Genomic DNA, 10,173 nt, shown 5'->3' with positions numbered 1-10,173 from the left:
AGAATTTGTTCAAATTTGATTTATAATTTTATAAATAAATTAGGAAATTCTGTTGGCTGTTGAAAGGTTTTTTTGATAAATTTGAGTTAAAGATTAAAAATCATATTGATTTGAATATACATTAATTAATATACATTTTGTTTTACATTACTCTGCACTCATTGTTGTTGATGTTAAGTTGTTAAGTGCCGTTAAGTTGTTAAGTGCCATCAAGTTGTAGCTGACTCATATCGACCCTGTGAATGAAAGACCGGAACACTTGTATAACTTTCATCCTTTCTCCAGGTTCATAGGGTTTCCAGAGACAAGGGATTTCAGTAGTAGATGGTACTCCAGGAAACTATTATCACATTTGACAAATAACTGTCACAGTGTTCAGCATCACAGCAATCACAAGTTACCTCTGTACAGCAAGTAGACAGAGAAACGGCTATGCCACCTAGAAGACTGACCAAAAACAATTAAAATCAGGCATGAGGGCCTGCGGCCTGAGGGGCCTACCAAATTTAAGAATCAGAGCATGGTTCTAATTCCATGAGTTCCTTCATTCCAAATTCCTCCATAATCATGCATTCTCCTTGGCTTTTTCCACCCCAACCGCCCATGTGGGAGCATTCTGCTGCTTCTTCAGTCTCTTCCTATTCTGATGCCACATGTTTTTCTTGCTGCTGGGCTGAGATGTTATCTCATTGTTGTTTTGATTGCATGTCTCTTATAGTCAGTGCTTTTGAATATTTTTCGCGTTGGTTTTCATCCAAATGTACTCCTTTGTGAATAATCTTTTCCTTGTGCCTTGTGACAACTTTGTAATTGTATTATCACAGTTTTTCTTTTGGAGACTCTGTAATAGTCTGTTAACTTTAGTTATGATGTTGTTATTGGTTTTTTTCTGTGCAGTTGGGTTGTGTGAGACTAACATTGACCCTTTGCATAACAGATTTGAAGCCTGACCTATAGTGAGCCAGTCTCACCTACTTAGATACACTTATCCCTATTGCTCCAGTTACTGTATCAATCCATCCCATCAGGGAGTCTTCCTCTGCTGCACTGTTCCCTAGCCTCACATCTTTTTGTTTTTTTCATTTTAATGAAAGTTTACAGAGACTTATAATTTTCATTCATTTATTGTTACACTTTTCTCCCTGCCCACCCTCTCCCTCAATTTGCTCTCCTCTTTGAAAAGTGAAAAAAAACAATAAAAAAATCTTTCATTACTATGCAATCCCTCCCCCCAAATCCACTCTACTGTGCAGCCTTCATTCTGGACTCCTGTCATGATAATAATACCTAATCATATATTCCTTTTAAAATGTTCTCTCCCTTATCTGTTTTAATGCAGTATGCATTATTTATCCTCTCTTTCTCCCTCAACCCAGATGTCAGTCCCATTTTACCACAGTGGCAATATGCAATATATGTCCTTTTGTGACTAAGATATTTCAATCAGCATAATGTCCTCCAGGGTCATCCATTTTGTATAATATTTCATGAGTTCCTTGTTTTTTCAATGCAGCATAGTATTCCATTGTGTGAATATACCAGAGCTTCTCTATCCATTCATTTGTTGATGGGCACTTAGGTTGTTTCCAACTCTTGGCTATTGTGAATAAGCACATGCCCAAAATATGTGAGACAGAGCTTCAACATCCTACCCTTGATGGAGAAACTTGATTTCACCCTCTCCAAGATAGACACAGACTTATTTGCTGTAGCACCACAACTCAATGGCATCAATTCTTCTTCTGTCACGCTTAGCCATTTTTCAACTCTCTGATGCATAACAAATGATTGCAAAGACCATGGCCTGGATCAGGTGTCCCTTAGTCTCTAAACTAATATCATTGCTTCTTAACATTCTGGAAAGTCCCCTAACAGTAGAATGTCCCAGGGCTATTTGTCTTTTGATTTCCTGATTGCTGATGCCATAAGTGTTAATTGTGGAGCAGAGAAGCTTTAATTGTTAACAATCTCAATTTCTTCTCCGTCTATCATGGTGCTGCAAATTGGCCCGTGGTGAGAATCTTTGTCTTCTTGATGTTGAGCTTCAATCCATATTGAAGACTACAGTCCTTGATCTTGTGCAGCAAGCACTTCAGGATCTCCTCAGGTTCAGCAAGTAAGGTTGTGTCATCTCCATAGTGTAGGTTGTTGATAAGTATTCTTCCAATCTTGATGCCACATTCCTCCTCATAAATCCCAGCCTCCAGAATGATCTGTTCTGCATATAGATTGAAAAGGTATGGAAATAGGACTCATCCCTGACACACTCTTTTGCTGATTTTTGAAACATGCAGCGTTTGTCTGCTTTGTTTTGAGGACTGCTTCCTGGTCTGAGTATAGATTTCACAAGAGCACAATAAAGTGTTCTGGGATTCCCATTTTCCTCAAGGTTAGCCACAATTTGTTTTGATCCACATAGTCAAATGCCTTTACATTGTAAATGAAACACAGATATAGATTCCTCTGGCACCCTTTGTTTTCTGCCAAAATCCATCTAGCATTGGTGATATTGCATCTAGTGCTACAACATCTTCTAAACACAGCTTGTATTTCTGGTAATTCTTTGTTGATGTACTGTTCCAGTCATTTTTTTAATATTCTTCAGCAGGATTTTGCTTGTGTATAATATTTGTCTTATTGTTCAATAAGTTAACATTTTGTTGGGTCAACTTTTATAGGAATGGGAATAAATATGAATCCCTTCCAGTCAGTTGGCCATTTAATTTTCCTCCAGATTTCTTGGCACAACATGATGGGCAGCATTTGCTTGTTGAAATTCGTCAACTGGTATTCCATGAATTCCTGGGGCCTTAAGTCTTTCAGAGCAGCTTGAACTTTCTCCTTCATCTCTATTGCTTTTTTATTATATGTAGTTTCACAAAATACTTCTGTCAAGCAATTCTTCTTGGTGTAGTGATTCTGTATATTCCTTCCATCTTCTTTTAATGCTTCCTGGATCACTCAAGATTCTGTCAACAACATTCTTTTTTTTAAATGTTTTTCTTCTTTAAAAAATTATTATTATTTTTGTTTGTGTGTGTACCATCACAGTGGATCTGACTGGTACAGGAAGAGATTGTCCCTCCTTCTCCAGCAGAGCATCTGGTGAATTCAAACTGTTAACCTCTAGTATTACAGTATAGCTTCTTCCTATTAGGCCACCAGAGCTCGCTGATAACATTCTTAAGTATTGCAACTCTTGGCTTGAATTTGTTCTTTAGTTCCTTTAGCTTCAGAAATGCTGAGCAAGTTTGTCCCTTTTGATTTTTGGACTCCAGTTCCTTGTACATTTCATTATAATAATTTGCTTTGTCTTCCCTAGCTATCTTTTGAAATCTTCTATTTAGCTCTTTAACTTCTTCACGTCTTCCCTTTGCTTTGGCTTCTCTTTGCTCTAATGCAATATTCAGGATCTCTTCTGACATTCATTTTGGTCTTTTCCTCTTCTGTTTTTGTATTGACCTTTTACATTCTTTGTTGATATTATTCTTTATATCCTCTCACAGCATATGCGGTCTTCATTCATTATTTGTTCAAGGCCTCAAACCTGTTCCTGAGTTGGTTTTTAAATTCAGGTGGGGTAAGCTCAATGTCAAGTTTTGACTTCTGTGGATTTGGTTTCACCTTCTATAGCTTTAATTTGAAACAGCATGTGAGTATTTGGTGGTCTGTTCTTCAATCAGCCCCTGGCCTAGTTTTCATTGCTCATATTGAACTTTTCCAACAATTCCTTCCACAGTTTAATTGATCTGGTTCCTGTGGATACCATCAGGAGTAATCCTGATGTAGCCTGTGTTTATATTTCTTATAAAAGGTATTTGCAATAAAGAAGTCATTGATAGTGCACAATTCTCTCACTCTATCCACAGACTCATTTCTGTCACCATGTCCATGTTTTCCAACAACTAATCCTTTTTCTTAGTTCTCAACTTTTGCATTCCAGTCATCCATTACTATTAATGCATCTTGGTTAAATGTTTACTCAATTTTTTACTGCAACAGTTGATAGAAATCATCTATTTCCTCCTCTGTGTCTCTAGTTGTTGGTGAATAAATCTGAATAATAGTGATATTAACACGTCTTCCTTGTATGCATACAGATATTATCATGTCACTCACAACATTGTATTTCAAGATGAATCTAGAAATGTCCTTTCTAAGTATGAAAGAGACACTTTTTCTTCTCACCTTTTCATCTCCAGCATAGTAGATCATATTAGCATCTGATTAAAAATGTTCCATTCAAGTATAATCTTATTTTGCCAATACCCAAAATGGCAATATTTTTGCGTTCCGGTTTTTTCTTGATGAAGTCTAGTTTTCCTACATTTGTGCTTCTCACATTCTATGTTCCAATCTTTAGTTTCTGCTTACAACTGTTTCTCCACCTTTGTGTTTCCAAATTTGACGACTCAGTCTCAGTTGTCTGTTATTCTACTCTCAGTGCACTCTATTGTACATAGAGTTTTCAAAGTCTTGCAATATTTTGGAAGTGAATGACCAATCCTTCTTTTTAGTCTGTCTTTATTTGTATGCTAAGTTTCAAACCATGTCTGACAGACAAGCATATTATGGAAAGGAACAAATGAAAAACACTTCCCCTCACAGAGATAACCAATATATTCAGTTTACCCCCGTCTGCATGTGTCTTGTCCATTCCTTTTACCTTCTAAATCAGCAATCCTTACATTTGTGCCTACCCTGTCCGGAACCTTCCTTCCCTCAGCCTCCCCTTGACATGATAACTTAGGCCATGAGTCACTCCTGTGATGGCTTGCACCTTGCAATGCTGCTAATCTCTCACACTGATTTCTGTCTCACGTGTAGGAGGATTTAAGTCCAAATCTCATGTTCCAGTTTCAGGGAAGAATATTTGTCTGAGGCAGTACTGGAGAAAATTTCTTGTCCCTGAAGTCTTCTCCAGGGCAGTTGTCTCGTGGCTTAGTTTCTCTGCTTTTCTTTTGCACCATATGACTGTCACAGTATGATAATTTCTGAGGTGAGGATTATGTCTCCTTTAGATATGACGTGCTGGTTTTGTTTATTGGAGAGAAGGTGGTGATCTCAGATCCCTGTTCTGTGTGAAGCTCTGGGGTTCTCAATGTGAATTAGGGGTACAAAGGATGAATCTGGACTCCAGCTGTGTGCAAACTTTTGGGGTTCCTGATGTAGATCTTGGATTGAATGTTGCTTCTTGCCATGGATGCCTGATTGTTAACAAAGCAAGTGGACTTTTGGGAGAATGGACATTACCTGATGGAAGAAGGAAGTAGGTCTTTTCAGATTCCTGAATTGTGCAAAGCTCTGAAGTTATCTCATTTCTTCATTGTTGATTTTTTATTTTATTTTTTGTTTGGATTTTTTTAATTTTTAAATATATTTAATAAAAAAATTACATGCCATTTTATAGCATATTTACAAATTTAGTTCTACAATATTTAATATACCCTATTTTTTGCATTCTTTGCCTTTTGCACTATTTCCTCAGCTCTGAAATACTGTTTCTTTTACATAAACAAGTTAGTTTCTTGGATAATCCTCCTTGATCCCAGGTCTCTGTTTTCATTTGTTGCCACAGCTGGGTTTAGTTGCTCTTTTAAAGTTTCCACCAGACAGTTTAGTCTTTGCAGCTGACACTCTGGTGGTTTATTTGTTTTTTAAATGTTTTTGCTAAATGTTTTTCCCCACTCTGTTTGCTTTCTATTCACCCTAATGGAAAAAGGGATTTTTACAGTTAGTGATTTGATGTTCATAAGACCTCACATATTAATTTTATCCTCTTCTAGTTCTATATTTTTGGTTGTATTTACAGAATATTTTATGTCTTATCATCTTTATGATTTGGTGATTTACCTCTAGATATTTGATCCAACTTGAGTTAGCATTTGTGTACGGTGTAAAATGTGAATCATATTTTTATTTATTTTTTTGTCAACAACATTTGTTGAAAACACTGTCATTTCCCCATTTAATAGATTTTGTTTTATTGTCAAATCTTAATTGAATGTAGGTAGACAAGTTGATTTCTAGCTTCTCAATTTTATTCCATTAATCTATGTGTACCAATACAAATCTGTGATTGTTACTATGTCTGTGAAATAGGTTTTGAAATAAGAGAGTGTAGTGTCCAACAATTCATTTTTCTTTTGTCTAAAGAAGTTTACTTATTCAGAATTTCTTTCCATTACAAATAAAGCAACAATTTTCTATGTCTTTGATGAGTGAGTTTGGTATCTGTATTAGGATTGTGTTGAACATGTAAATTGCTTTACTAGAATTGTTATTTTCATAAAGTATTAAAATGCAAGAATGTGACTTTAAAAACTACACTTAATCTTGTCAAGTCATGATATTTTCAGTTGTTCCGTAAGTGAGCATATAAAAGCTGGAAAATTGGGGAGCTCTGGTGGCCTAGTGGCAAGAAGCTGCACTGCAATTCCAGAGGCGCACGGTTCAAATCCACCAGATGCTCTGCCAGGAAAGGAGGGAGAATCTCCTCCTGTACCAGTCAGGTCCGATTTGACGGTACACACACACACACACACACACACACACACACACACACAATATTAAAATAATAATTTAAAAAATTAAAAAAACAACACACACACACACACACACAAAGCTAGAAAATTAATGAAGAAGATTAAAGAAGAATTATTATATTGAGCTGTAGTTTTGGTGAAGAGTATTAAATATACTATGACCTATAAACAAACAAACAAATAAACAACAAAAAAAAACCCAACCCAACAACAACCACACACACAAAAAAACACAAAACAAAACAACAAAAAACCCTATAAAACAAAACCAACAACCAAACAAATAAATATATCTTGGATTAAGTTCAACCAGGGTGCTTTTTAGAAGACATTTTATTTCAGATGGGACTATTTTTTGAATGGCAAAATTAGGATTGGAAAGATTGATAAAGAAAAAAAGAAAGATCCTCAGAGATAAATTGACACATTGATTGCAACAATGGGTCCTAAGCATAGGAGAGATAGTGAAGATGGTACAAGATCAGTGTATGATTTTCATCTGTTGTGTGTAGATAGTGTTCCTAAGAGTTTGAGCTGATTTGAAAGAACCTCAGATTTAACACAATAACTGGGGTAATGGGGTTCAAAGAGATTGGCTCAGGATAGGACACAGTTCAGAACTATTTTACATAGAGTCCTGAGGAGTTGCGATAGACAGGACAGCACCTAATAGCAATATGTATAAAAAGAGAACTCTTGTGGTCTAATGGTGGAAGCCTCTATCATCAATCCAAAGGCATATAGTTCAAATCCACTAGCTACTCCAAGGGAGAAAGATGAGCAATTTGTACCAGTAGAATTACTGCCTCTGAAAAGCTGCAGACAAGTCAGCTATTCATTTGTTGAAACTCAGTGAAGCGTGCCAACAACAACGTAAACGATAGTGATTAAATCTAAAGATGTAATAGTGAGGAAATCTACTGTCAAGGACCTCTTCAAGGTGATAAAGAGCTGAAATGTCAATTTAAACACTAAGATGAGTCTGGTTTAAACCACGGCTTTTTCAAAAGGAATAGTTGGACAATAAATCAGGGTGACAAAGGAAAAATCAATGGCTTTGAGTTGTGGTTTTGAAGAAGACTTTGGGTTGTCCAGAGAAAAATCTTCTTGGAGAAAGTGAAGTCAGGGTACTTCTTAGAGGCAAAGGTGATGAAAGTTCATCTGATATATTTTGGACATGGTAGGAAAGGCCAGTCCATGGAAAAGGACATAATGCTTGGAAATTTGGAGGGTCAGCGAGTGCAAAGAATACCCTGAATGAGATAAATTGACACAGTGGTTGTAACAATGGGTATGAATATATCAAAGATGATAAGGATGTTTTCAATACATTATTCATACAATTGCTATGAGTCATGATTGACTTGAGGACCCCTAACAACAAGCTTCTGATAATTTTGCCCTCAATTACTTTTTAACTTTTGAATAAAGTTTATCTCCTGAGGTAATCTTTAAACTGAGTAACATCTTAACTCAACTTATTAAGATAAGTGAAGGGAAAGACAATATGGAATGACTGGTGATTGTTGATACATTGTGTATATTGTAGTTAATGTTATAGAACAAATATGCATAGATAATTTATTTTAAAATTGGTATAATAAACTACAAAAATTTGTTAAATTTATAAACTTTTACTGAATTCTTTTTGAATAAGTTATAATTATCATTCTTAATATTATAACTTATTGCTGATAAGCTGAAAATAACTAAGAGTTGATTTTCTAGCACTTTTTCTGAGGCATAAGAAGTGATTGTCTCTCACCTCACAGGTGCCACTGAACTACTGGGAAAATGCCTTATGTGTTGGCAGCATCATTCTCTATGGGTTATGTCACCAGAGCTCTGTAAGTAATATGTTGTTGTGTACAACTGAGTCAGAACCAAATCATTGTCGCACTTTAGAGGGTTTCCTAAAGCAGTTTATCACATGGGAGGAAATTTCTCATCCTTCCTTAGAGAAGCTGGTGAACTTGAACTGTTTGACTTCCAGATTGTAGCACAGCTTCATATAATTAAGCCACCAGAAAAATAAAGTACTACAGTTTTCTAAAAAAAAAAAAAAAATATCTAATAAATCAAATGGGTGATCCTCTTTAGAAGGGATAGTTGCTATTAGAAAGCACAAATTAAAAAATTGAAGGGCAATGACTTTAAGTAAATGAGAAGAAATCAATTAGAAAAGGAAAAAATTGCTCTTTTAAAAGAGTGTGAACATACAAGTGGCAATGATCATTATTCCTAAAAACTTAAAAAAAAGAGTAAGTTTTGCTCTGTATATTTTCACTGAAAAAAATTATTTTAAAAATGAAGGTCATTTTCTAGTAGAAAGCTACAATAAAATAATACATAGTCTCACCTGGTCTTTGCTGTTGAGAAATTCTGACCTCCGTCTGTCTATTCAAATTGACATTTGAGTAACTCCTATGTCTGTGATGACGAGATGAATTACAAGAAAAACTGCTACTTTAGAGCCAAAGGGAAAAACAGAAAATTCAAAAGCATAAAGAAAAAAGCAGATTTGCTATATAGGTCAAAGTAGACAGTATTTGTAATATGTATGGATATTTGTGTGGATGTGTATAAATTGAGGCTGGATGGTGAAGCTATGAATATTTAATATAGACAACTTAATGGTAAATACAATGGTAAATAACATTTAGTCTAGCAAATTAATATTATGCTGTTGTTCTTATGTGTCACCACTTTGCCTGCAACCCATAGCAATCCCTTGTACAGCAGCTCTGCAGCCTACCCTGTCCTGAGCAAGTCTCACTAATTTTGACACTCCAGTTCCCATTGCGCTAATGATTGTATAAATCCGTCTCATCCGGATTTCCTCTCCTGTGCTGTCCATCCAACTTTCTGAGTATAGTGTCCTTTTCCAAGGATCAGTCCTTTCTGGACACATGCCCAAAGTATGTGAGATGGAGCTTCAAAATCCTAGCCTCCAAGGGGAAAAAACCGTGGTTTTCACCCTCTCCAACACAGACCTATTTATTTTCTTGGTGGTCCATAGTATACTCAAAATTCTCCTCAAGCACCACAACTCAAAGGCATTGATTCTTCTTCTGTCATCCTTAGTTTATGGAGGGTAAGCTTTAAGTTATTTCTAACTGGACAGCACTTAATAACAACTAACCACAATATAATACAATTATTTGTAAGTAAATATATATTAAGTTTCAAAGTAATTGTTGGGTTAGGCCTGTGAGTTTCTTGCATGAACATGAGTATAGCAAGTAATATGAAATAGTGTTAGTTTTTTTAAAACTAATAATAAAGAGAAACTGTTATTTTACAGTTTTTCTCCTTAAATATTGTTGGCAATTTTCCCTGAGTTTGACTCTACTTTTGTGCAGTTTGGAGTATAAGTTTGACTAATTTAAATGGAACAGATGAAGAGTTCAGTCACCTACATTAAATTGATATTAAACAGTAATTTTTAGAACTAAGTCTAATACTATGTAACTTCTTATTCACCAAAGGCTTCACCTGAATGGCCAAGAGCATTTCAATTAAGTTTGATTGCTCCTCATTACATTTCCTCTGTATATGTCTCTGAAGTGTTTGTTTCTGCTCACATAGAGAAGTAAACTTATGATAAGTATTTGAGTAGCTTTGTATT

The sequence above is a fragment of the Elephantulus edwardii genome, unplaced genomic scaffold, assembly GCF_000299155.1.
Source record: "Elephantulus edwardii isolate Elephantulus edwardi_28Jun2011 unplaced genomic scaffold, EleEdw1.0 scaffold00347, whole genome shotgun sequence".
NCBI lineage: Eukaryota > Metazoa > Chordata > Mammalia > Macroscelidea > Macroscelididae > Elephantulus > Elephantulus edwardii.
The sequence above is the reverse complement of the archived record's forward strand: the minus strand, read 5'-3'. Positions refer to the sequence as shown.